Here is a 26,045-nt window from a genome sequence, read left to right as displayed (position 1 = left end):
AAACAACAGCCTTTCCTGGCTAATGTCACACATCTCATCAGTCACCTTGGGCACCCTTAGCTGAAGGGAGGCTCATCAGTGGGAATTTTTAACTGGAACAGTGCTGATTCTAATACGCAGGAGGGGAGAATGGATCACCACCACCAGCATCTGCCTCAGCGTATCTATCACAGGCTTAATTCATTCATCTTGCCAACATCCTTGTGAGGCACAGAGAGTTAGTATCCACTAGATCAGGGCTCAGCAACTTACGGCCACAGGCCACATTCGGTCATCTAATTAATTAATAAGGTTTGCTTGGACACAGCAACAGCCTCTTGTTCCCAGGTTACCTATGGCTGCTCTCATTCCGCAATGGCAGAGCCAAATGGCTATGACAGAGATCACAGAGTCTGCAGAGTCAAAAATATTTACACTCTGACTCTTCACAGCAAATGTTTCACCGACTCCCGCATCACATCTGCGCCGCTCGTGTGCGGAGGGTGGCCCAGCAGCAGCAGCAGCAGCACCAGCGGCAGAATCTCAGGCCACCAGGCAGGCTGCGAAAACCCGCCACTGACCCACCAGGTGAGCAGGCACAGCCCACAGAACCTTCTTGGGTTTCCATTTCCTCACCTAGAAAATGGCCAGAGTCCTTTCTCTGCCATCTCCCTCATGTTGCCAGGAAGAATCAAGGAGATAATCCGTGGAAAAAGTGCCATATAATTCCTTCAGAAATGGCAGCTAATCTCTAGTGTTGGTCTCCATGTCAGCCTCATGATCTACATTTCCCAGGTGGCACTTACGAATTCCTCTGGGGATAAAGAAGACAGGCTCCGGGCGTCCCCTGGTTGCTGGGTACCAGGAGAGGAAAACTGGTGACATCAATCTGGGACTAAATTCTCTCTGGGGCTTTTATTTGCTGTAACACAGTAATGCCTCTATCTAATTGTTCCCATAGAGCTTTCTCGATAGTTCTTGGGTGTTTGCATGTGAGGGTCCTCCTTGGGCCTCAGCGGGCACATTTCCTCGCAACCTGCTCCTCTTATTGCTTCTGTTTAGATCTCCTCGGGAGTCTGAATGAAAATAGTCCCGAAGTGCATTAGTCCCCACACAACAACAGCCCACAGCCCCATGGGCGCACCATTCTGGAAATCCGGCCGAGGAAGCCAGAGGTCAAACAAATGAGCTTCTGAACCTGGCCATCCCTAGAAATTTCATCTTTGCCAATACAGAAAAAAAAATTAAAAACTAGTTTTTTAAAAACAAACATTTTTAAATAACTTCTTTTAGGTGGTCTATTCCAAAGAATCGATGGCACTGAACTCATTTGATGTCCCAGAAAGATTGCCACAACGTCCCTGCCTCCATGACACACAAACAGCTCCGCTTTGGGATGATTATCTCTGTTTCTGGAAGGTTCTGGAGGTTCACCACAAATGCCCCTGCCTGTTTGGAGCTTCTCAGCAGCAGAAAATCTCCAACCGCAAAGCGTCCAGGGCAGGCATTTAAAATCAACCCCAGACACTCCCCTTTCACAGGCTTCTGCCTCCGTGTGCTTTTTCTTAGTCCAATTGCACACCGTTCCTCGCAGACGGGACCAGCACCCAGACCAGGAGTTCTTCTAAGGGACTGTGCGTGCGTAAACACCATCACCTTGAGCTTGTGCGGGAAGAAGAGAGCTCCAGTTACCAGGGGCTTCGAAGGCTTTTAATAGGAAACATTTGTGCCAAAGAGAAGGGCCTCGCTCTGTGTTCTGCTTCAGCGGTAAATTATCTGCTCTAAGGATCCATCCAGAACCTCTGCGAGGGTGAGCTGCGCGGCCCGGGGCCCAGGTTTGCCGCCGGTGCAGATAGATTTTCAGCTGCTGCACCCAACCGGCAGCCAGGGGGACAATAAGAACAGAACTTCTTTTGTTCAGATTAAACTGTTTTTAATGGTCCCTTCTAGGCCAGGCCTTAGTGGAAGTCTCAACAAGGCCACTCATTGAGACGTCCTTGAAAGAGCCAAGTGGAGCAGAGCACGGGGGAACCCTCGGGAGGGGCTGGCGGTCCTTTGCTCAGCCTTGGTGGTCCTGCTGCCAAGGAGAGCGGGGCTATTTTATTTGTTGTCTGAGATAGAAAAGGGAGGTGTGGGCCAGAGCAGGACTGTCCCACAAATTTCCGTAATTAGCCCCTGCAAAGTGTTAGACACACACACACACACACACACACACACACACACACTCACACACATGCACGCGCACGCACGCACGCATGCAGAGTAACATCCAACATCATCCTGAAGGGACAGGGGTTCCTAAAACCTGAAAACCCAGAAGCTGGTAAAGCAAATCCACTAAATGGAACGAGGTGTGCTCTCCTGACCCGAGAACTCGGGCTGCATTAAGGGAGCCACATTTCTGGCCACTCTGCTTTTCATCTCGAAGTCTCGGGAGCCCCTTTGGTTCGTGCCAAGTCTGGAAGGCAGAAGGGAGAAACGGACTGAAATGTACCAACGAGTCACAGGGCACAACGTGCTGCCTGCTCAACACCCCATTAAAACCCGACGTCCACAGTCTTCATCCTCTGAGGGTCTCCCAGGTGGCACATGTAGGATGTTGTCCAGGTAACAACACGGATTAAGAGATAAGAAAACAAAAGCTGTAATTTTTCCCTTGGGGAAAGTCCCCCCCGCCCCCATTTTTAACTGTATACATGCAAGGGAGATTTTTAAATGTGCTGATTTGTTCTTTTCTAAAGAACACAGTTTGGTTCCCCCGTATTAGTGGAAGTCTACATCACGGGTTCTCAGCCAGGGGCTCTCCTACCACCCTGGGAACATGTGTCAATATCCGAGGACATTTTTAGTTGTCAAAACTTGGAAGGGGGGTGCTATTCATATCTGGAAGGTAGAGGCCAAGGGTGCTGATCAGCATCCTACAGCTCACAGAACACAACAGAGAAGGATCCGTCCCAAATGTCCATAGTGCCGAGGTTGAGAAACCCGGTAGAGTTCCCACCCACCACAGATTGGAAGCAACTAGATGCTCGTTCAGTTGGAGGTTCGGAAAGATGGAGTTGCTTTCTGACTGGTGGAGGGAGGCATAGTTTCTCTCTTCGTGATGCATTACAACAGCAAGAGGACTTCGGCTCTTTGAAGCAAGGGCTTTGGGTAGTCTTTATTTGGCACTAAATCATCTTAAATTGCATGGGAAATGGGATACAATTCAAGTTGTATTACTAATCAATCTTTCAGTGGAATAAATCATGTGGAATGATATTCCATTAAATCTGTAAGTAATTAAAGGTCATGCGGACTTCGTGGGGAAAATTGTGGACTTTCATCACGTCTCTCTCGTGCGCACCTCCTCCCAAAAAACACACCTGCTTCTATCACAGGGGACTGTCTGGAGGCAGAGCGTGCTTATGATTTGACATATTGATTTATTAGTCATGTTTCTTTTCCTCCAAGAAGTAATGAGAGGGAGCTGATAGAGAACTCTGAACAGAGAAGAAGAGGGTGAAACTTGGGATCCAAGTCCCAAGGTTTGAGTCTTGGCTCTGCCAGCTCTGTGACCTTGAGTAACCTGACTCCCTTCTCTGAACCTTGGGTTGTCTCATTTGTAAAAGGGAAATAATTAGAGTTCCTTTCTCCTAGGATTCTTACCAAGACTGAAATGCAATCATGGATGTAAACTGCTCTCTCACTCACTGCCTGGCCCTGGGAAGATGTTGGCTATCTTTATGGTCCAGCAATCAGGAAAAGGCGACACCCCATCACACCTCTGCTGCTGCCACTGCCAGCAGCACAAGCCTCAGCGGGCCCTGGTTACCTGAGCCTTGGGCGGCCCTGGGTGGCTGGGGGGCTGAGGGGACTGGGGGGCTCCGGAGGCAGGCACGCAGAGTGACTGGCATGCCTGCCACCCCAGCAGGGCTGAGGGGGCTGGGTGCCACCATCTTGTGGCTGTGGACATTGCCATCTTTGAGGGCATGGCGTCAATTAGCATATTCCTTCCTTATTGGCTGTGGGTGCTGCCATCTTTGCGATGGTGTGAGAGTCAATTAGCATATTCCCTCTTTATCAGATAGGATGCTTTAATTTTCTTATCAGGCTGCACTTCTTTATGCATCTAGTAAACCAACTCCCTAAGAGTTGGACCCAGCCCTTAATCCCATTGGTAACTTTATCTTTGTAGAAGATCACAGCACAGCTGCTGCCCCACACCAGGGATGACCACATGGCCACGCAAGAATCAAAAGTCCCTCATGTTCTGCCCTTTCATCCTTTCTCCTCTCAAGTCACATGTTTCTATGAGCCAGGGCTGTCCTAACAAATCCCACTTCTGACACCAACTATGATCTGTTCCTACTTCAAATTTGTGTGGGTTTTGTCCCACACTGATCAATTCTCCAACTCTTTGGATACCAATTTAATTCTGACACTAACTACCAGGAGCTAACAGAAACCCCATAGGTTAAGGGCTCCATCCCTAAAGACTTCCCAACATTAGATGCCAATTGCAAGTCCTGGGCCTCTGGTACTTCTGAGCAACTAGCTGTTAATTGGGGGTTTCCATGATCCCCACGCTTCCTCAAGTTCAATAATTTGCTATGATGGCTCATAGAACTCAGGGGAAGAACTATTCACATTCACTGGTTTATTACAAAGGATATTAAAAAAAATACAAATGAACAGCCAGATGAAGAGGTACATAGAAAAGGTACCTAAATGAGAAGCTTCTGTTTCTGTAAAGTTGGGGAGCATCACCACCCCAGTAGGTGATGTGTTCACCAACCAAGAAGCTCCCTGAACATCATAATTCAGGGTTTTTACAGAGGTTTCATCACATAGGTATGATCAATTATTATCTCAAGCTCCGGTCCTTTCCTTCACTAAGACTGGGGGATGGGACTGAAAGTTCCAAGCTTCTAATCAAGATTTGTTCTTTCCTACAACCTACCCCCAGAATTAAGCTATTTAGGAATCTGCCAAGAGTTGCCTCATTAGAAGAAAATGGTTTCCTATCACTCACAAAATTCCAAAGGATTTAGAAGCTCTGTGTCAGGAACCAGAGGCAAAGACCAAATATTAGAACAAAAGATGCTCCTATCACCCCTATTACTCAGGAAATTCCAAAGGTTTTAGGAGCTCTGTGCCAGGAATGGGGGATAAAGACCAAATATATATTTCTCCTTATATTACAGCCTTTCCAACCCCTTATCTTCCCTTCTGATAATACCATTATCTATAATACCTTTTACTCATCTGCTGTGTGCTGTATTTTTCTTTCCATGGGAACAGGGACTTTATCTCTCTTATCGCTATATTCCTAATGCCTAGAAGAGTGAATGGCTCATTTAAAACAAAACTAAGTAAGTACTTACTGAGTGAATGGATTAATTTAAATAATTGACTACTGATTAATTAACAGTGAAGAGTCTGAATTCTGAAGCCAGGCTGCCTGGGCTCAAATCCTGATGGCTGCACATTCTAGTTAAATGTGCTTGGGTATGTAAGTTTGGCCATGTGAGCATCCGTTTCTTTATCTACAAAAATAAGGGCAGTTTTGCAAGGATGTTATTGCAAGAATGAAGCAGTATCTACAGTACATGTCAACTTAGCCCAGGGCCAGCATCCTGGAGACAGTGACTCCTTGTAGAATGAGTTAATGTCTTTTATTAGTACAACAATCATTCAATACACTCCCACATTCTTTCAACTGATTCAAGTAGAAGAACCTTATGGGATTACTAGTGTACTGGTGCACAGATTCGTGCACAATGAAAGGAAATTAATTAGAAAAGTATTTTAATATCGACATTCACCTTTTCTCTATAATAGAAGTGTCAATCAAATTCAAGATCAACAACGACAGATCGAAACACATGCATGTGATTGGCACAAGCAAGAGCTTTATATGTATTGCACATGCGCGAGTCAATTTAGCCTTTTATATATAGAGAATTAACTTGCTTAATTAGACCTGCTTTCTGATTTAGCTAAACCTTTTCCAGCCCAGTAAAGCACCCCAACTTCTCTTTCAGGTAATTTTTAAATGAAATGAGGCATGGGAAAATGCTTCACAGACATTTGGTTACAGTGTAAAATGTTTGCACCTGGCTATAAAGCAAGTTGTGTTCCTGGGCTGAAGAAACTCCAAGGAGGCTAGCTGCTAGGGAGAGGAAGCCGGGCATTGCTACGTGACATTATTACCCGGGGCCCACAGTGACCGTGTCTGGGCTGGGCGGGACTGTGGGCCACGTTTTGTGCCATGGGGTCTCGGCAGTGTTGGCAGCGGTTTGGTGGGCTGTCGCTCAGGGTGGTGGTGAGGCCTGTGTCCCACTTGGGGGAAGCCAAGTGTTGCTTTGTGGGTGCCAGGTCCGAGTGCCATTTCTCTGTAAATAGCCAGTGCATGTAACGGCATCTACTGCTTTGAGCATCTACACCCTGGTGGTCAGTGTGTGTCATAGCAACTGGTCAGAAGGACACTTATATTAGCCTTTCATATATATAGATGATTCTCAACAATTTCTGACCTACTAAAATGGCAGTTTTGCCCTAGCCAGGTTGGCTTAGTGGATAGAGCGTTGGCCTGTGGACTAAAAGGTCCCAGATTCGATTCCAGTCAAGGGCACATGCCCAGGTTGTGGGCTCGATCCCCAGTGGGGGGCATGCAGGAGGCAGCTGATCAATGATTCTCTCATCTTTGATGTTTCTATCTCTCCTTTTCCCTTCCTTTCTGAAATTAATAAAAATTGAAATAAAAATATAATAAAAAATAAAATGGCAGTTTCATAGGTCTAAATAGGTAGGCAGGACAAGTATATTACTGATCTTGTACCTAAGTGAAATCATGGTCAAGAAAAGCCAGGGACCGTCCCTAGACCACACAACCAGGAAACACTGGAGCCAGTCTTAAATCTAAAACTTCTGTTCAGTGTTCTAACTGGGATACTTTGGGCCTTTAAAGAAGTTGGCATATAATACCAAGAGAACTTCAGAATCCCTTTGTTCTCCCCTGGGTGCAGGAAGGAGACATCTGCCAAAACAGAGGTGCCAGCAAGGAGAAGGTGGGCAGTAGGGGGAGGGCCATGGCAGGGACCACTTTCCAGCTGAGCAGAACTCCTTCTGTGATAAGATAGGTTCCTACCTAGCCCCCAGGGGAACCCCATCCTCCAAACATATCACACGTTTTCCTTTCTTCCCTTCCCCCTATCTCTTCCCTTCCCCCTACCTTTTCCCTCCCTCCCTCCCTTCATCCCCTCTCCCTCCCTCTTCTTCCTTCCTTTCTTCCTTCCTTCCTTCCTTCCTTCCTTCCTTCCTTTCCTTCTCTTCTTTCTCTTCATTTTTTAATTAAACAATGACAGGATTCCTTTCTAGCAGTTTCACAAGGGGTGAAATCGCTTAGCAACCTTAATTATTTTCAACTTAATAACTTGCTGGGAGCGGGGAGCGGGGAGCGGAGCCCCCAGTGGGTGAGAGGCCTTGCTGGTTAAGCTGCTCAGAGGCAGGCTCAAAGCTAATGAAGCGTTTGACCAAATACTTCTCATATTTTCCCTCTCCCTGGTCAGCGGCTTTGTTTGGAGCGAATCTTTTTTCTCTTCCTGATAAACAGGACTGACTACGGTTGACTACAATTTTTTCAGCTGGCTGTAGCTTCAAAGATTGGAGGGTTTTGAATTCCAGGCTTTTAAAGTACTTTCTAAAAAATGTTTGCTCTCAGACACACCTCTAGTAGATAGTATAAATATGAACTTCATCTTCAAATAAAAGAGGGCTTGGGAGGTGTGCTGCAGGGAGTAGTTATCAGTGGGGTCAGACCAATGTGGACGGTTTCCAGTGGACCATGCAATGCACTGAGCAACGGCAGAGAGACTAGCGCTGCCAAAATCCAGCCACTGCTGCCGAATATTCATGGGAAACAAGAACCAAGCCCTGACCGTGCGCCCCTCATGGAGACACCAAGTCATGAAACTCAAACCACCCTCGGAGGCAGGTATCAGGATTACTGAGGGAGCAGCTGAGGCATAGAGAGGTTACGTAACTTATTTTGGGTCACACAGCTCCCTAGTGAAGCTGAATCCAAATGTGATTTGCCTCCAAAGCTGCCTGCCTCCCCAGAGTCACTCCTTGTACCGAGGACTAACACTCTGTGAGCAAGCAGCTATAAATCAAGACCAACAAAATACCTACTTTGAAGTGATTCAATGAGATAAAGGGTATGAGATTCTGGTAAGGGATTTCTTAGGAAACATTTGCCCATTTTCCGCCTCTCCCAGCTGGCAAGACACATCTCTAAATGCCAACAAAAAAAAATTCACACAGATTAGGGTTCATATTGAGCACTCATCTTGCTTATTGGTCATGTGATCATAGATGAGTCATTTAACCCTGAGTCTCAACTTTCCTCATCTGGAAAATGGAGCTAATGGCAGTGCATGCCCAAGGGGCTGTGGTGAGAATGAAGGGAGAAAGACAAGGAAGTACTGGATAAATGTTATCTATATTAAAAAACAAAAAACCAAAACCAACAACAGTAACAAGGCAGCGGAACCGCAGAGGCTGGCTGGTACTGGAGAGCACTACGTGTCTTTACGGAAACAGGAATTTCTCGACACGGTCTGAAGACAGCCCCAGATTTACTCTACTGGCATTTGCTTTGTGCCAGGCAGTGTGCCAAGCTCTGCCCATGAATTCACCCAAGAACTTTGCTAGGATTCTCTCACTTAACCTTCACAACTCTAGGAATAGGTTCAGTTTTAAGGCCAGTGCAACAAAGCCCTCTCCACTTCCGCAGCCCAGCTGTCCATCACTCCACTGTAGTCACTTCCTGACACATTTCTATTGGCTAAAGGTGTAGTATCCGCTCCTCTGTGCCCACTGCTGAGCGGCCTAATACCACCACTGGACAGCACAACCCTGGCCCTGTTGCTGCTTAGGAATGATTTAATAAGACTTTGAGGAAAGCTCTGAGGTTCTACCGCTACTCCCTCCACAGTACAGCCTGCGGCGTTGCTGTCAGAGGAGAACAGGGGTCAGGGTTCTTAAAAAACACACCAAATCCCACCAAGCAGCCCAGCTGCAACCTGTGCAGACATGCCCCTAGCCCCACCCCCCAGCAGAGGAGAAGCAAATCATGGATTCCTGCAGCCACTCCCCCTCCCTGCCCAAAAGCACTGGTCCGGTGAGATAGTCCAACCTCAGTTGGGTCAGGAGACCCAGGGGGTTCTGTGTCATGTTAATGAATCACTTTAATAGAGGGGTTTTAACAGACACACTCATCACCTTTTGTGCAACCAGGCTTTTCTTTTTTGTTTGAATTAAATGGTTAAGTAGGTAATAAACTCTTATCAGCTCCACCACTGCAGGCTGGTGTCCCTCCAAACCGTCAATCATCTCGGAGGTTATTAGCGTCTTGATAAATGAACAGTCAGCCAGGGCTGGGGCCTCTGTCCCACAGGAGCGAGGAAGAACATCTGGATCTCTCTGAGCCCAGAGAGATGTCTGCGCACCAGTGCCGGTCTGGTTGGAGGGGGCCCAGCTCCCACCACTGGGCCCCCACTCCTGTGCACCTTGGCTGCAGTGCCAGCCCCAGGATGGGCACTCCCCTCTTCCTGCCACCCCCTGCCCTGTCAGTTACACAAAGGCCTCTCATGTGGCAGGCACTTCTCCAGACCTGGGCAACCACAGAGGAGCCAGATAGTGGCACCCTCATCTCCACAGAGGGAAAGGGCTCCCAGGGGAGCCAGTGACCCGGCACAGGGCTGGATGGTGCTATGGTGAGCCCCCGGGACGGGGCTGGGCAGAGCCTGGCCCAGGGGTCCTCTGTGAGGAGGTGCCATCCATCTAGGAGGCTGGGGGTTCTCTGTACCGATGTGGCCAGGTCACATTTTCCAGAACCCCCTTCTCTGTGGGTGTGCGAGGAGGGTGGCACTCATTTCCTGGGGCTGCTATAACAGCGAACCAAAGACTAAGATGGCTTAAAGTGACAGAAATGTATTCTCTCACAGTCTGGAGGCCAGGAGTCCAACATGAAGGTGTGGGCAGGGCTGTGCTCCTACCTCTTCCAGCTTCTGGTGGCCCCAGGTGTTCTTTGGCTTATGGTGGCCTCGCTCCAGTCTCTGCCTCCATTTCCACATCCCTTGTCTTCCTTCCAGGTGCCTGAGTCTGAACGTCCCTCTCCTTTTAAGGCCACCAATCCTAATGAACTAGGAGCCCCTCCTCTTATGTGACTTCATCTTTTCACCTCTACTAATTACATGCATCCACATCAACTTACTTCTAAATGAAGTCACACTCTGAGATCTGGTCTTAGGGCTTCGAAGTATCTTTCGGGGGGCACAACTCAACCCATAATAGGGGGCCCCATAAGAAAGGTTCCTGTGTGAGACCTGGAGAGCAGGTGGAGCCACGGAATGCTGTGGCTCACACACATCGCTCACCTGCTGGCTGACAGCTCCGGCACCAGGTGACCATCAGGCCTGCCACTGACCCCTCCTCCCCCGGCTCCTCCTTCAGCTTTGACTCCCAAACAAAACATGTGTTCAGCTCCTGGAGGAGCATCCAGTGGCTGCGGGGCCCTCGTCACCATGGTCAGAGAGAACAGGGGTGGGCACAGGTCCAGTGCGTCCTGGTGAGCTCCAGCTCAGGCCCATGGGTTCCGGCACATTCCTACTGCCCCCACTTTACATCCACCTTCCCTTCCCAACTACTGTCCTCCAGTCCTCTCGACTGCAAGTGCCTGCAGCTGCCCAGGCCTCCTAAGACCCCTTTCTGTTCGGTGCTCTCCTCCCAGCCGCTCTTTTCAGAGGAGCCTTGGGCTGCTGCTCCACCTGCAGGAGTAGGAAGCAGGGAGCACCTGCCCTGAGCCAGTGACCGAAAGCCCCGCCCCGCCTGAGTGCCATTCACAGCCCCTTGCTCCCTGCGGGATCCTGAGCCTGGCTTTGTGGCTCCTGAGCCTGGTGTTGTGCCTGAAACCACCCCCAAACTTGGCTTCCTCCCGCCCCTGTCCAGCTGGGCACATGTCCTCAGTAAACACAGGCACCACAGGCACATGCTTCAGAGGACGCTCACAGAGACACTGCAAAGTGGTTTCAAACAGCAGGTTAGGGGCGAACTGATTGTGCTCAAGTTCTGAGAAGCCCACACTGGGGTTATCAGCGTGTCAACCTGTGTGCCTTTTGAGCAACTTCTCCATCAGGCCATGCCTTGGGTTAGTGGGGCCACCCGGGGCTGGAGGACTGACAAAGGAGACACCTTGACCCACAGGACCAGTAGGTCCGGTCACACAGGTTGCCCCACCCATGGGACAGGTGGGGCCTGAAATCAAGTCCACTAGCTCTGCTGGGAGGAATGGGTGCCTTTTCTCGATTTGGAAGTAATTTTAGAGTTGCAGCAAAGTTGCAAAAACAGTAGAGTTCTGGTTGTCACTCACCCTGCTCTACCCCCACCCCCACCCCCATGGCTACATCTCACACTCAAAGCACAGGGCGTCTTTTACAAATTCACAAATTCAGCAGCTGGGCTCCACCCAGAGTGAGTGGGTAAGTCAGGGAATGTGGCCTCAGGAAAGGGTAGCCCTACCTTATCCCCAGGGAAAAGGTATTCCAGGAGGAAGGAACAGCTTGTGCTAAGCCCTCAAGTGACAAGGCCGCAGTGCAGCTGGAGCTGGGGTGTGTGGGGACTTGAGGGGAGGCACGAGGGGAAGGTTTGTGGGCTCCAGGTCCACTGTGCTGAGCAAGCAGTTTGCACTGAATGGTGCAGGGGACGGTGGGTGCCTGGCCCCACAGCTTGCTGTCTTCACTCCAAGAGAGGGAGGGAGTAGGCAGGCAGTGGGTGAAGACATGCCCAAGAGGAGCCACATAGAATCCACAAAGCTGGGTGCATAGGACCCGTTCCCAGGGATGGGGTTACATTCTAGCTGGGACAGCCATAGGCCTTTCTGATGTAGTAAAAGTAGTGGTCTTGTCACTTGATGGCTTCACAGGCCACTGGGGGGAGAGGGACAAGCCATCCCCCAACTCCTCCAGGCCACTCCCAAGTCCAGCATCTTCCTCGGCCCCCTCTCATTCCCCCCAACCATCCCAACCACCTTCCTAAGTGGCCAGGAAATAGTCCCTCCCCCAGGTTCAGGTCCACTCTCTTCCTCTGGGGAGTGCCCAAAGGAGCTGTCTCTACATTCACTGCTTAGTCACCCCCACTCCTCCTGGGGCTACCTTCCCTCAGAAACAAGTTTGTCTCCTTCCTGATAAGCCCCAAGGGGAAGTCTGGGCATCTGGGAGACAAGGTGCTGATCTAATTGGCTGAGTAAAGCAATTGACACTGAGATGTGAACCACTGATAGGCCTCACCTGGAGGTGGGTGTCTTCAGGCCACAAAGGGAGGCTGAGGAGTCCAGGCCAGTGTGCAGTGGGGGGACCCCAATGGGGAGGCACTAAGGTGGCTGCCCTAGAAGTGCTAGAAACTGCCAGAGGGGCCCACCTGGATGTCACCTGGAAGGGGAAGGGTCACTCCCATCTTGCTTCTTCACCTTTGCAGCGATTCTCTGCCCCCACCCCCTTCCTGCTACCGGACATCAAAGCCTCACCCTGAGGAGTCTTGCCCTTCTGTGGGTGGAACTTTGCTGAACACTGTGCCCAGATCATCCCAGTCACCCCCACCCCCACCCCCAGACCTCCAATGGCACTATCATTGCCATCCATGATGACACCAAATCAACCATCGACATATGCAGGAAATGACTGGGGAGGTCACCTGAGCAGCCCAGGAACCCCTTGAGTGGCCATGGAATTCTGAAGACCATTTCCATGTAAATTTTCTTTCATTTGAAAATTAAACAAATGTCAAAATCCCAAATCCCCCTGTACCAGCTGGTGATCTTAAGCAAGCATTTAACCTCTATGGGGCCTTGGTTTTCCCCATCAGTAAAGTGGGCAGTAGGAGCTCCTGCCTCATGATGGTTGTGAAGATTACAATAGGTGAGGGCTCCGAGGTTAAGAGCTCTGGTCTCAGAGAGGGGCTGGTGGGCAGGAGCGCATGGATCCCATCTTACTAGAGGTCAAAAATGGAATATGACTCCAAATTTAAAACACACTTTTTACCAGCTGTGTGACCTCAATTACTGCATCTCTGTGCCTCAGTTTCCACACCTGTAAACAGAATAACTGTCTGTTCCAGAGATTGCTGTTAGGATTACATTAGGTAATAAGCGGAAAGCACTTTAGACAATGCCTGGGGCCTGGTAAGTGCTTGGTTAATATCATATCTATTATTTGACCCAGTGATTCTACTTTTCTAATTCCAATGTTAATTTATGATTCCTCAAGTGTCATGCAATATATGCACAAGTATGTGTAATAACAAAGAATTAGAAACAACCTGGGTATCTACCCACAGGAGAGGAGAAATGTACTATAAACAGACTTTGCAGGTGTTAAAACAGAATGACTTGATTTGAAATCATGTTTAAGATATGCCTAAAGTAAAAAAAAAAAAAAGATTAAACAACATACATAAAGTTATTCCATTTTTGTTTAAAAAATACTGTCAGGATATGCCAAAAAAATTCTAAAGGTATTTTCACAAACTACTCATTTCTGGGAAAAGGGATTTTCTTTTTACATTTATGTTACAATATTTTTCCAATGAGAATATGGGATTTCTGTAATCTAAAAAGAACAATATAACAATAAAGACACGCTGACCTGAGAGCAGCCGTAACTGCATTCCTCAGAGGACAGCAGAGACTGAGCCGCTCAGAGCAGGTGAATGACCCGTGTAATAGTCTGACTCTGGAAAGGAGGGAGCCTGGCTCCAGGGTCAAATTCCACTGCAGTGACCTGGAAAGGGCTGTCACAGAACTCTGCAAAAGGAACCTTGGTGCATCGAGTGTGACTTTGACGTAGGTGATCTGTGGGCCGGGCTAGGATATGCTTTGCTATTCAGAGGTGCAGGCAGGCAAGGAATAAGACCTGCAGTGCCTGTGTCAGCCCACTGGCCACCTAGAGAGGCCTACTGGCTGCTCAGACAGGGAGAGTTGGGCTCTGAGCTAACAAGGCTCTTCCACCTTGGGATACGGCTGCTTCAAGGTGAGAGAAGAAAGAGCAGACAGGGACAGAAGGTGAAAGGGGTGATAATCTTCCTTTCCTTCCCTCTCCCTCCGACACACTTTCTCTCCCAGCCATTCAGAACTCATGAGATGGCACAGAGCTGTCCAGGCTATAAGGTATATTTAAAGCGAGTGTTATCACAGGCTGTCTACAGGCAGGCCTGTGTGCAAAGCACTTCATAAGGCTCGCTTTATCTCCTGAACAAGCCTGTGGATTACGTTATTATTCTCTCTTTACAGTATAAGTGAAGAACCTGAGACTCGGATATTTAAATAATTTATCCAAATCATGCAAATAGCAAATGGCAGAATTTACAAATTTGTAATGTGTACATCTTTTTGTACAAGTTAGCCTTTTTACAAATTGTGAAAGCTGGAGTTTCTACTCAGTATATTTTAAAACCATCACAACACAAAACAATAAATAAACCAACTGACATCCAAGCATGTCACTGATGCAAGTTCTTTAGAGATTCATTTTGTCCAAAAAATACAGGGCATCCCAAAAAAATGAATACACATTTTCACATCTGATAGTTCAATTGATGTTTCTTTCTTTTCAGATTTAACCCACTGAAGTTAATACTTATTCAAAGTGTACATACATTTTGGGGGGACACCCTGTATTTATCAAGCATCTTCTGCATACGACACACTGTTCAACTGCTCAGTTCCGGGGATGCCTGCTGGTACTTCAAACAGTGCCTGGCACCTGAAGGGAACCACATCTCTGCCAGTATTTCTGAAGGAGTGAACGAGTGAACCAATGAATGTGAATGACAATTTCTGTCATATGCTTTCAACTCCTGTGTCTAAAGTCTGGTAGATGTGCTGTTGGACGAGTTGGGATATAGACTTGTCCTAGAAGACAATGACAACACATTTACAAAAATGTAAGTGAGGGAGCCCTGGGGGGGTAGCTCAGTTGGTTGGAGTATCATCCTATACATAAGAAGGTTTCAGGTTTGACTCCCAGTCAGGGCACATACCTAGATTTCAAGTTGGATTCCCAGTTGGGGAGTGTATGGGAGGCAACCGATCAATGTTTCCCTCTCACATCAATGTCTCTCTCTCTCTCTCTCTCTCTCTCTCTCTCCCCCCTCCCTTCCTCTCTAAAAGCAATAAGCATATCCTCAAGTGAGGATTTAAGAAAATGTAAATGAGTGAATGATATAACTGTCCACCCTAATCCTATAGAACCTTGATCTACTACCCTAGTAAATTTCAGCATTTATCTAAAACTTCTTACAACAGCATTTAAACTTGGACTTCCTTATGTTAATGTCTGCAAATTACTTTGAAATAATTCCAAAAAAATTACATGGAGTGATGGGTGGACAGAGTGATGGAAAGATAGATATGACAAAAGCAAAGTTTAGAAAAATGCTAACTATAGAACCTAGGCCATGGGGATATGGGTGTTCTCTGTACAATTTTTCCAGTCTCCTATATCTGAAAATTTTCATAATAAAAGAAAGAGTTTAGACTTTCTTATGAAGCAGCCTCTTACGGAGTGTTCCCATAATTACTCATGCTGACATCTCTTAATAAGCTAACTCAGTGGTTGGCAAACTCATTAGTCAACAGAGCCAAATATCAACAGTACAACGATTGAAATTTCTTTTAAGAGCCAAATTTTTTAAACTTAAACTATATAGGTAGGTACATTGTTATTAACTTAATTAGGGTACTACTAAGCTGGCCTTTGCTAAAAACGTCCTCAATCTGATTTGCACCCGCACGTGGTATTTTGTGGAAGAGCCACACTCAAGGGACCAAAGAGCCGCATGTGGCTCATGAGCCACGGTTTGCCGACCACTGAGCTAACTAATCATAAAGTCTATTTTTTATCTTGTGACTCAAAAGAGCACATGAAATGAAAATGAAAAAAAAATGCCATTTGCCAACTAAGCCAGATTCAGACTTTCATGTGAGGAAAATCAATTGTTGTGCTGATAGACAACAATTAGTAAATTCTTTGCATTTCACTGGAGGTTGAGAGGAGGGAGGTGCCACAGTGGAGACTCTGACATAGGTCACCTTGTCCTGGAGTTGTATCAGCCTGACAATGCTCATTTGGGATGTGAAGATCAGCAGACAGAAATCTCATTTTCCTTAGAGTTGGGAAGGCCTATAGGGGGAGCTCTCACACCCTATGTTAATGAGGGAGTCTACCCAAGGATATTTTTTCCATTGATTTTGAGAGGCGAAGGGAGGGAGGAGGAGGAGGATAGAAAGGGAGGGAAGGAGGGAGGGAGGGAGGGGGAGGGAAGAGAGAGAGAGAGATTCTAGAGAGAGTGATGGTAGAGAGGGAGGGAGCGAGAGAGAGAAACATTGATACAAGAGAGACACATGGCTTGGTTGCCTCCTGCACTCGATCTGACCTGGGCTGGGGATGGACCCTGCAACCCAGGTACGTGCCCTTGACTGGGAATAGAACCTGAGACCCTTTAGTGCCAGGTCAACGCTCTAACCTCTAACCAGCAGGGCAGGAACAATTCTTAATCACAGCTCTCCCAACTTCCTCTTCTTCTTTATAAAAGAGTTTTCTCCCCTTTGTTTCTCTGGATTTGCACTTGGTTCACCATTAGATGGAAAGTTCTGAATTGCAATTCTTTGTTTTTCCCAAATAAACCCGTTTTGCTGAAGAAATATCTGACCATTTGTGTGTGTGAGATCCACAGGGGGCACAGGGCTGGGGAGACCCTGAGAGCCCTCAGCAGACAGTCCCTGCCCCGGGAGCAACAGGATGCATGAAAACCTTGTCTGTTTCTAAAACTCCTCCTCCAAAGAGCCTGTGCCTCTGGTTCCCAAGGTTAACAATACTTAACCAAGAAGTTCATCCTTTTGCCTAACCTCGGTCTTAAATGCTGGGGTGTGGCTGGCTGGCTCTGGATGCCCCCAAGGATCCCCAGCTTCTGATAGTCACACCTGTGTGTGATTTCTTCTCCTACAGTGTGGGCTGGCCTATGACTTGCTTCTGACCAACAGAGTGTGACCAAGATCAAATGAGGCCCACCCCAGTGAGACGCCCGCCTGCGCAGCCAGGTTTTAAGAATATAAATACCACCATCGGCAATTCAAAGGCCAGGGCTAGGTGATAACTACCGCTCATGGGCCCTGAGTCTAAGGCAGGTTTCAGCTTGCTACACAGGGCATGGAGCTTCTCGTAGGTGATGCTGCAGCAGCCTCCCCTTGCAGGGAACATTTCATCACAGCCTAAGGAATAGAGGCACATGGAAACTATGCTGTCGTCTCAGTCTCTGGGCTCAGCACTCTTAAAGCAGAAATGGACCTTGCCAGGCCAGCATGGTTCAGTGGTTGAGCACTGACCTATGAACCAGGGGGAGATCATGGTTCAATTCCCGGTCAGGGCATATGCCCGGGTTGCAGACTCAATCCCCAGTGTGGGGTGTGCAGGAGGCAGCCAATCAATGATTCTCTCATCACTGCTGTTTCTATCACTCTCCCTCTCCGAAATCAATAAAAATATTTTGTTTAAAAAGAAGAAATCGAACTCGGTCAATGAATGGGCAGTAGGTGGAGGAAGCCAGGGAACTTCATAACTGAATGTAGCCTGGGAATGAACGGAATAGCAAACTCGCCCTAAACCACCACTGGGGATGCTACTGGGTTAGGATGTGTATTATGACAGCTTTTTCCATTCACAGGCACTCTTCAAATATCCTGCTAGTTGTGTAAAACGCTTACCACCACATGACATTGAGGTCACACCCCAGCTCGTGCCTTTGCATAACTGGGAATTTTCTTGGAAGGACATGGAAGTCAGTCCAAGGCATTCTGGAAGTCAGGAAATAGTTTTAGGAGCTGGGTGTGGGCTTTGGAACCATTCCTTCTGTAAGGAATAGGATCTGAGTGGTGGAAATGAAGCAGGTCGCCAGTAGGGAACTTCTTTTAAGTGCAATGCAATGCTTAGCAGAGTTATCTGTGCAGCTGTCTCCTCCCCCATATTAAACTGCAAACTCCTTGAGAGCAAGGGGGGTCTTGTTTGGCTCAGTCTGCTTACAAGCTTGCTTAGTTTCTTAATCAGATAACTGGGATCCTAAGGTTCCTGCTTAGTAGGGCTGCTGTCAAGATTGGTAATGCTGCCTTTGCAGAGCCTGCATCCTTGTAAGTGTGGTACATCAGTGCCTCATTCAATCTGGGTGACATCGCAATGAGACAGGTGCTACAGGTACTACTATTATCTATTATCCCTGTTTTACAGATGAGGAAATCGACACAGAAGGGGCTGAGGAATCTGCCCAAGATCACAGAGCTAACAAGTGCTAGGGACAGAACTGAACCCAGGTGGTTGGACAGTGGAGCCCAGCTTTCTGACCACATGTCTCGCAGTTCAACACAATAATTGAGGTGGAACACACACCAGACACAGCAGTCCATAAACTGTAGCACTTAATCATTATTTGTGTCCCTCATGGTACACCACACACATCATGGGGCATCCCCTAATTAATATTTAATGAATAAACGTATGCAACTGGTCAAATACTGGCTGAGTTCCTACAATGCCCAGGGCACTATACTAGACACTGGAAATGAAGCAGCCAAAAGAACTGCAAGGTCTCTGTCCTCCTGGTGCTTCCAGTGGGGGGAGACAGGCAGCACACTGAGGGTCAGACACAGCAGCGGATATATTAGAGGGTGACATGAAGAAAAAGAAAGTTGCCCAAAGCAAGAGAGATGAACAAGAGCTGAAATGATTTATAGTTTGTTTTAAAATGTGGAATTTTTAGAATAGGAGGGGCAGTGAGAAAAGTCCCAAAGGGAATATATGTGTACCTTTCTTACACTTTGGTCCTATTAAATAGCAGCAGTAAAAGTTATAATAGGGGTTTTGAAATGGCAATAGGGAGATGGTTGATGAGGATAGTCCAGGGGGTAGGGACATTCTACCACACACCCACACACTGGCTTCCAGAGCCTAAGGCACAGTGTGAAGACAGGAACCAGGCCCCCCGCAGAGAATGTCCCACACGCACCTGACCTGCCCCTTTAGCGGACCTGGGTGGGGGCCTCTTGAAGCCTACTCTTGGGTGAGTGGCAAAAAGATCAGCACAAATCTAAAACCCAGTGTCATTCATCTGCGACCAGCACATAAGAATCTAGAACCCCAAGATGGAATGTTCAATGGGGTCAAGATGGAGATGCTGTCCCCCCCGTTGCAGCCACTGGACACAGAGTGAGAAGCCAATTGAGACAGGAATTTACAAGCACATGACAACATGGACAGCTTCCCTGGTTGCAAATCATGGGAAGGAGGGTGGGTATTTCAGAGTTGCAGATAACTGGGTGAGAAGGACAAGAAGACAGATCTGTGTGCAATCATCTCCTGACACTGAGTCAGGCACACGAGCCGTGTCCTGCCGGGGGCGTGATGTGCAGGCTGACGGAACTCAGCTGCGGCCTCCCAGCTTCTCTCCCTTCTCTGAAGCCCCCAGGGAGCTCGGTGGTGACTTCATTAGTGTCCAGTTCTAGCACTCCGAGGGAATCGGCTACAGTGTCCAGGTTGAGGTTGGCCAAGGAAATCTGAAGAGAGAGCCAGCGATCGCATTTACAAGCAAACAGAACAGCAATTTCTGGCCCAGGGTTTCCCAGTCTGTGGAATTCTGTTAAGTAGGGCGATGGCCAAGCAGGATAGCAAAGACCAGCAGGGCCACCTCCACCTGACCAGCACCTCGCCTGTGGGCTGGCCGGATGAGAAGACCCCCACAGAGGGCAGGGGCTACACCATGTGAAGTCACAGCAATGGAGGGCTTGCACTGACATGGGCCCCTGAAGAAGGGGGAGTGACAGAAACGTGGGAGAGAAGCCCAAAGTTATAAAAATTATCAAAACTCCCCCAACCAACTCAGATTTGGTATGCAAACAACAGGCCCCCAAGCCAGAGAACCAAAGAAGTGTCAGCTCATGGCCAAGACCCTGATGATCACACCTGTCCTTGGCCTTAGCAGCTGGCGCTTGGCTGGCCTGGCCATCCCCAGAAGAAATCCATCCTGACAAGCACTTTCTCATTTTAGTTGTGAGGCATCTGAGCCAGGGAGTGTTGGCTCTTCCCTGCCTTCCTGGGGAGCAGATCAGGACCAACCACGACAGAGGGAGAAGAGACAACACTGAGGGCCCTGAGCCGGGATCACCAGGGGCAGAGGGTAGCATCACTCTGCAGGGTTTGCTGATCAAACCTAAGTGCTTCCAGCTGGGACGTGCAATGGTAGGTAGGGTTCCTGTCCCAGGAGCAGTGGTCTTGAGCAGGGGAGAAGGCCTGCAGCTTGGGAGACAGGCCTGCATCCAAGTCCCAAGTCCACCACTTTCCTGCTGGGGAACCTGGGGAAGTTCTGTAACCTCTTGAACCTCAGTTTCCTGCTACATAAAATGGAGATAATAAAAGCCCCAACCTCCAATGACCTTTACAAGGACTCTGAGACAGCAGGCACCGAATACCAACCAGGACCTCAGATGGAATATGTGCTCGGCGAGCGCCTCTCATTACCGAGAGCCTTACTGCAGTTGCTGTGTTGAAGAGCTTCCATGTTCTAGGAGTCAGAGGGCAGACATTTATCAAGTGCTTGTAGGTACTAGGTTCTGTGCCAAGGGCTTTACATTGTTATCGTATTTAATTCTCATAGCAAACCTATGAAACAGGGACTACTATTGTGTCAGAATATGTCTGATAGCAGATCACAGGGCAGTCAATTAAAAGTGGATTGAACCATGAGGAAAGTGGCTTTTTCTACCCAAATTCCATGTCTACTAGTAGGCGGTCCCCATTGGGATCCGTGTCCCTGTGACCTCTTCAAGGACCCAGGCCCTTTCCATCTTGTTGCTCCCCAGCTGCTGCAGGCCAGCCTGTCCCCTCATGATCACAGACACTGCTGCAGCTCCAGGCGTCCTGCAGATGTGACAACATCCTTGTGGGCAGTGTGCACTCCTGTCCTGCTCTCTTCGTTAGGGAGGGATGCCTTTTCCTTAAGCTGATGGCACAAAGGCCCGCAGGTGTCACCTACCAGGGCTGAGGCATAAGCCCTCCACTGAGCCCCACGGTTCCCTAGAAAGGAGCTAGCTGGAGGGTTCATCTTCCATGGTGGGAGTTGGGCTTTGCCAGCAAGAACTGGGGAGGGAGGCAGTTGATAGCACCTTCTAAAATGCTAACCCATCCTTTACAAGGAACAAATGAAGGCACAGAAGAAGGAAGAATATACCAACATCACAGGTGGCAGACCTGGAGTGACTCCAGACCCACAACCTGCCACCCTACCATTTATTTTCCTGAATTTACCTTGTCTGGACAACATGCTAATGAGTTAACTGAGAAGGTCTGAATTGATGGTAGTGTTTCTTAACGAAACACACTTGCTCAATAGAAAAGCAGGCACTGATGAATAAACCTGAGTCCTGGGACCCGGCAGGGATGCTAAATGGTAATGAAATAATTCAGTTCAAGAGGGTGTCCAGCCTCCAGCACCACCTCTACAGGCAGGATTAACAAAACAGTCCCAGAGCATGTGTGCATGGTTTTCAAGGTCGTTAGAAGAAAACAGTGCATGAGATAGAGAAGATACTGCTTCATCTGCTGCTACCTCCACACAGGGACTACGGGACAACTCCCACTTATGCAACTTTTGGCTGACAAAATGTGAATGTACCTGATAGGTGGCACTTCTGAGTGAAGCCACTGCCACTAAGTAATTCAAAACATCCCTTCCTACGGCCACTGCCACTGCAACCATGAGAACACAGATAGAGATGGAGCCTCGGTCAGCCTGGGCCTCTGAGTGACCGTCAGAAACCCCCATTGATGACATTACGTGTGTAGCATGAGGGAGAGAGATGAACCTTCATTGTGCCCAGACATGGAGAGCTGGGGCTGTTTGTTACTGCAGCATAATTGAGCCTGACACCAAGTCCTTTGTCTCAGAAGTGCCACGGAAACGAAGGAGCAAGCCACAGGACGATGTGTGGGAAGAGCATGCAGGCAGAGAAAATAAATGGTGCAAAGACCCTGAGGCAGGTGTATTTCAGCAACAGCAAGGAGCCCGAGTGGCTGGAGCAGCTCCCCCAGCAGGAGGGTGTCAGGAGATGGAGTGAGAGGTGTTTGCTAGAGGGAAGAGGGAGACTTATAATGTCTTTGCAGGCCATTGTAAGGACAAGCACAATGATTATAAGTGTGTGGGCGGGGGATGGTACCAAACCAACCAGCACACCTGTCCTCCCTCCCATTCCTGTGTCTAATACAGCCTTGAAAAAGTACCAAGGAGAAGGTGCAGCCAGGGGTGCCCACCCCACCCTCCACACGGGCAAGGGGCTGAACATCCTGTTCAACCCTCCCCCACCCCAGGGTGCTCCTCCTCCCTGGCTAGGGACCTTCCAGCTGGCCTCAAGTTTGGCTGCAGGTCTTCATTTGTTTGGGCCTTGGAGAGACTTTGCAAGCTGCTCGTCGGTGTCTGTCTGTTTATGAAGATGACTCTTGCATGAGCCTCCCAGGACTGTTCTGCTGATGCAAGCATCTGTTCAGCTGAGTCTCTCTATTTATTTCTCCAGTAAACAACCAGGGAAGAGGCAGTGTTCTGTGGTATTTCCACAACTCCCACTGCCAGCGCCAAGATCTAATAGGATGCAGAGACGATGAGGGCAACATGAGGGCCCCATGGTCTGAGCAGAGGAGTGTCAGGCTCTGGAATCTCCAGGCAGAGGCTGTACCTTTGCTGCAGGCACCCATGGCACCCATAGTACCCATTTGCCCCACCAGCATCTGTTCCCTCTTTTGCTGCTCACAGCACCCTAGTGACCCCCTAATGAGACCCAAAGGACCATCCCTCCCTTTTCTCAGTCCAGGGGATTTCAAGGTAGGCCTGAAACCCCCTGCTTCCAGCCCCCACCCTGCACCCACAGCCAGGAACAGGTCCATTGCTGAGCCCTGACCACTGAATTCCCTCTACTTCCTCTGGCCTTTACAATTGGCTAAGCAGCAGTCATATGATCCAAGGTGGACCAATGTGGGTCATCCCATGACTTTGAGGGGAACTTTTAGAAAAAGTGAGGTCTCCCTGCTCATATTGCTAAGATGGCAGGATGTGAGCTCACACTGTTGGTGATCATCTTAGCCACCATCTGGGGGGAGCCTGCCTGAGAATAAAACAACACAAAAGAAAGCAAAGTGGATGGATAGAAAGATACAGATTTCTGAAAGTAATAATTGAGCTCCTAGATCCAGCCAAGCCTGAAGTCCATGGATTTGGGAATCAAATAGTTTCTGTGGTTTCCTATCCCTCACAATCAACAGGGTTCTAACGAATTCACATGCACACATCAGCAGATCAATAGGAGGAAGTGGGGTGTGGTGGCAGAATGAACACTGGGCAGGATGGAGAATGAGAGAAGGCAAGTGTGTGAGCAGAGGGCAAGAAGGTCTGAGAGTCACATGCTTGTGATGGTTTTGTGTCCCTCTCCATAAATGCCAAGTCTTCCCCACAGCCGGATCTGGCTCATTACTCTTAGGCCTCATTTGCACTTTTTCCCTCTTGCATCCTCTGTTCTAGCCACCTGGCCTCTGTATCAATAAATTATTCAATTTAGCAGTTTAGAATGGCACCTATTTATTAGCTCACAGTTCTGTAGGTTGGAAGTCCAGCGCAGCATGGCTGCATCTTAGGTGGGAATCACGGTGTTAGCCAGCTGTGCTTTGATCTGGAGCTGAGGGCTCTCTTCTGAGCTCATTTCTGTATTGGTTAGAATTCAGTTCCTTGTGGTTATAGGACTGTAGTCCCCATTTCCTTGGTGGCTTTCAGCCCAACAGGTGGCGGGGGGAGGGGGAGGGCATCTCTCAGCTCCTCCAGGCCACTTTGTCACATGGCTCCCTTTGTTATCTCCAACCAGCAATGGCACATCAAATATTTATCATGATTCCAACCAGAGAGAACTCCCTGATCTTAAAAGGCTCACCTAATTAGGTTAGGCACACCTGCCTCTTTTTTGCATCTTAAGGTTAACTGACTGGGGACTTGAATTACAAATTCAGAGTCCCTTTAAAGAAGCACTACTGGGAATAACCATAGAGTGAGGATTTGGGGGGTCAGCTTTAGAATTCTGCTCACCGCAGCTTCCTTGTTCCACAAACATTCCAATCAGGCTCCCCCTCAAAGCCTTGTACATGCTGTTCCCTCCTCCAAGAAAGCTCTGGCTGCAAGTGGCCTCTTGAATCACCCCCCTTGCTTCATTTAGGTCTCCTTACAAATGCCCTGTCCTTGAGTAGCCTCCACTGACCATCCAACAGAAACATCACCCCCGTTGCTGTCCAGCCCCTTAACCTGCTTTATTTTTCTTTATAGTGTTTATGTGTGATTACAGATTAAATAAAGACTATCTCCCCCACTGGACTATAAGCCCCAGGGACAGGGACTTTATTTTGTTTGTAGAGCCTGGCATAGAGTAGATGTTCAATAAATATTTGTCGAATGAAAGGATGAACATGTTTCTTAAATTTCTTAATGGTCTTAAACAGTCACCCTGAGGTCTTTCTCATGTTTATCTGCCAGGCCCAGGCTCCATGGGAGGCAGAGTAAAGCTAAGACTGAGAGCTCACGCATGGAGCCAGATGGCCCAAGTTCATATCCAACGGGCCCACCCCTTCACCTCTCAAAGCCAGATTCTTCATCTGTAGCACAGGGAGAATATTAGGACTATCTCAAAGGGTGTCTGTTTGAATAAATGAAATAATCCAGGTCAAGTGCCTGGCTCCCAAATCAGAACCATAAGATGACAGCATTTCACACCCTCAGATAGGCACAAAAGTAAAAACACTGACATTATCAAGGGTTGGCAAGGGGGGGTGTGACAGGGACTTGCTTGGGAGCACATATCACTGCAATCACTTCAGAGATTCCTTTGGCAAAGTCTAGCAAGGTGAAGATGTCCATGTCCTCTGTCCTACCGAGGAAACAAGCAAGGAATCTTCATCACAACACTGTTTGCAATTGGTCTACACACCTATCAATATGTAATCCTTATATCAAAAGGGTATTACAACACAGACTCACAGATACAACCAGCAGTAATACAGCATCAACTGACTGACTGCCATACACTTAAGGAAGCTCTTTACAAAAATAATTTCACCTCATTTTTCTCCTCACCTTAGGGGTAAGAATGAAGGCTTGGCAATGTGCAAATTACTTACTCAAGATCACACAACTGGGAAGTGGCAAAGTTCTGACTTGCACCCTGGGCAGAGGATAGGGAAGGGAGAGTGGGGGAGATGAAAGAGGAAAAAAGGAAATGACAGGGAAGACAAAATGACATCATCAACACACCTTAAAGAGTATTATCTCCTGCAAAACACTAAACACAGAGCTACCACACATGACCCAGATTCACTACCAAGTACATACTCAAGGAATATAAAAACAAATATCCATGAAAAAAAATCAGTATATGTATGTTCACAGCAGCATTATTCATGAAAGTGGAAACAACCTAAGTATACATCAACTAATGAATGGATCAATAAAATGTGGTATATCCATACAGTAGACTATTACTTGGCCATAAAAAGGAACTAAACATGGATACATATTATAATGTGGATGAACCTTGAAAACATGATGCTAAGTGAAAGAAGTCAGTCACAAAAGGTCACATGTCATATGATTTCATTGGCATGAATTGTCCACAATAGGAAATTCTAAAAAGACAGAAAGCAGATCAGTGGTTGAAGGGGGCTGGGGTAAAGAGAGAGTGAGACATGACTGCTAACAGGTACAAGGTTTCTTCTTGGGGGACAAAAAGAGTATCATGTTAAGTGAAATAAGTCAGAGAAAGACAGGTATCACAAGTAGTGAATCTGGTTGTATTAATGGTTGCACAATTCTAGTGAATATAATAAAAACCATTGATTTGTATAATTTAAAAGGGTGAGTTTTGGGACATGTGCATTATATCTCAATAGAGCTGTTTTTATTTA

The 26,045-nt window shown here is 47.9% G+C and overlaps 1 pseudogene; it reads left to right on the top strand.

The window, feature by feature from the left end:
• Positions 1 to 354: 354 nt before the first annotated feature.
• LOC102759004 overlaps positions 355 to 26,045 on the top strand; it is a 29,080-nt pseudogene continuing 3,389 nt past the window's right edge.

This window comes from Myotis davidii, unplaced genomic scaffold (genome assembly GCF_000327345.1).
Source record: "Myotis davidii unplaced genomic scaffold, ASM32734v1 scaffold75, whole genome shotgun sequence".
Lineage (NCBI taxonomy): Eukaryota > Metazoa > Chordata > Mammalia > Chiroptera > Vespertilionidae > Myotis > Myotis davidii.
This window is presented reverse-complemented; position numbering and strand designations above follow the sequence as displayed.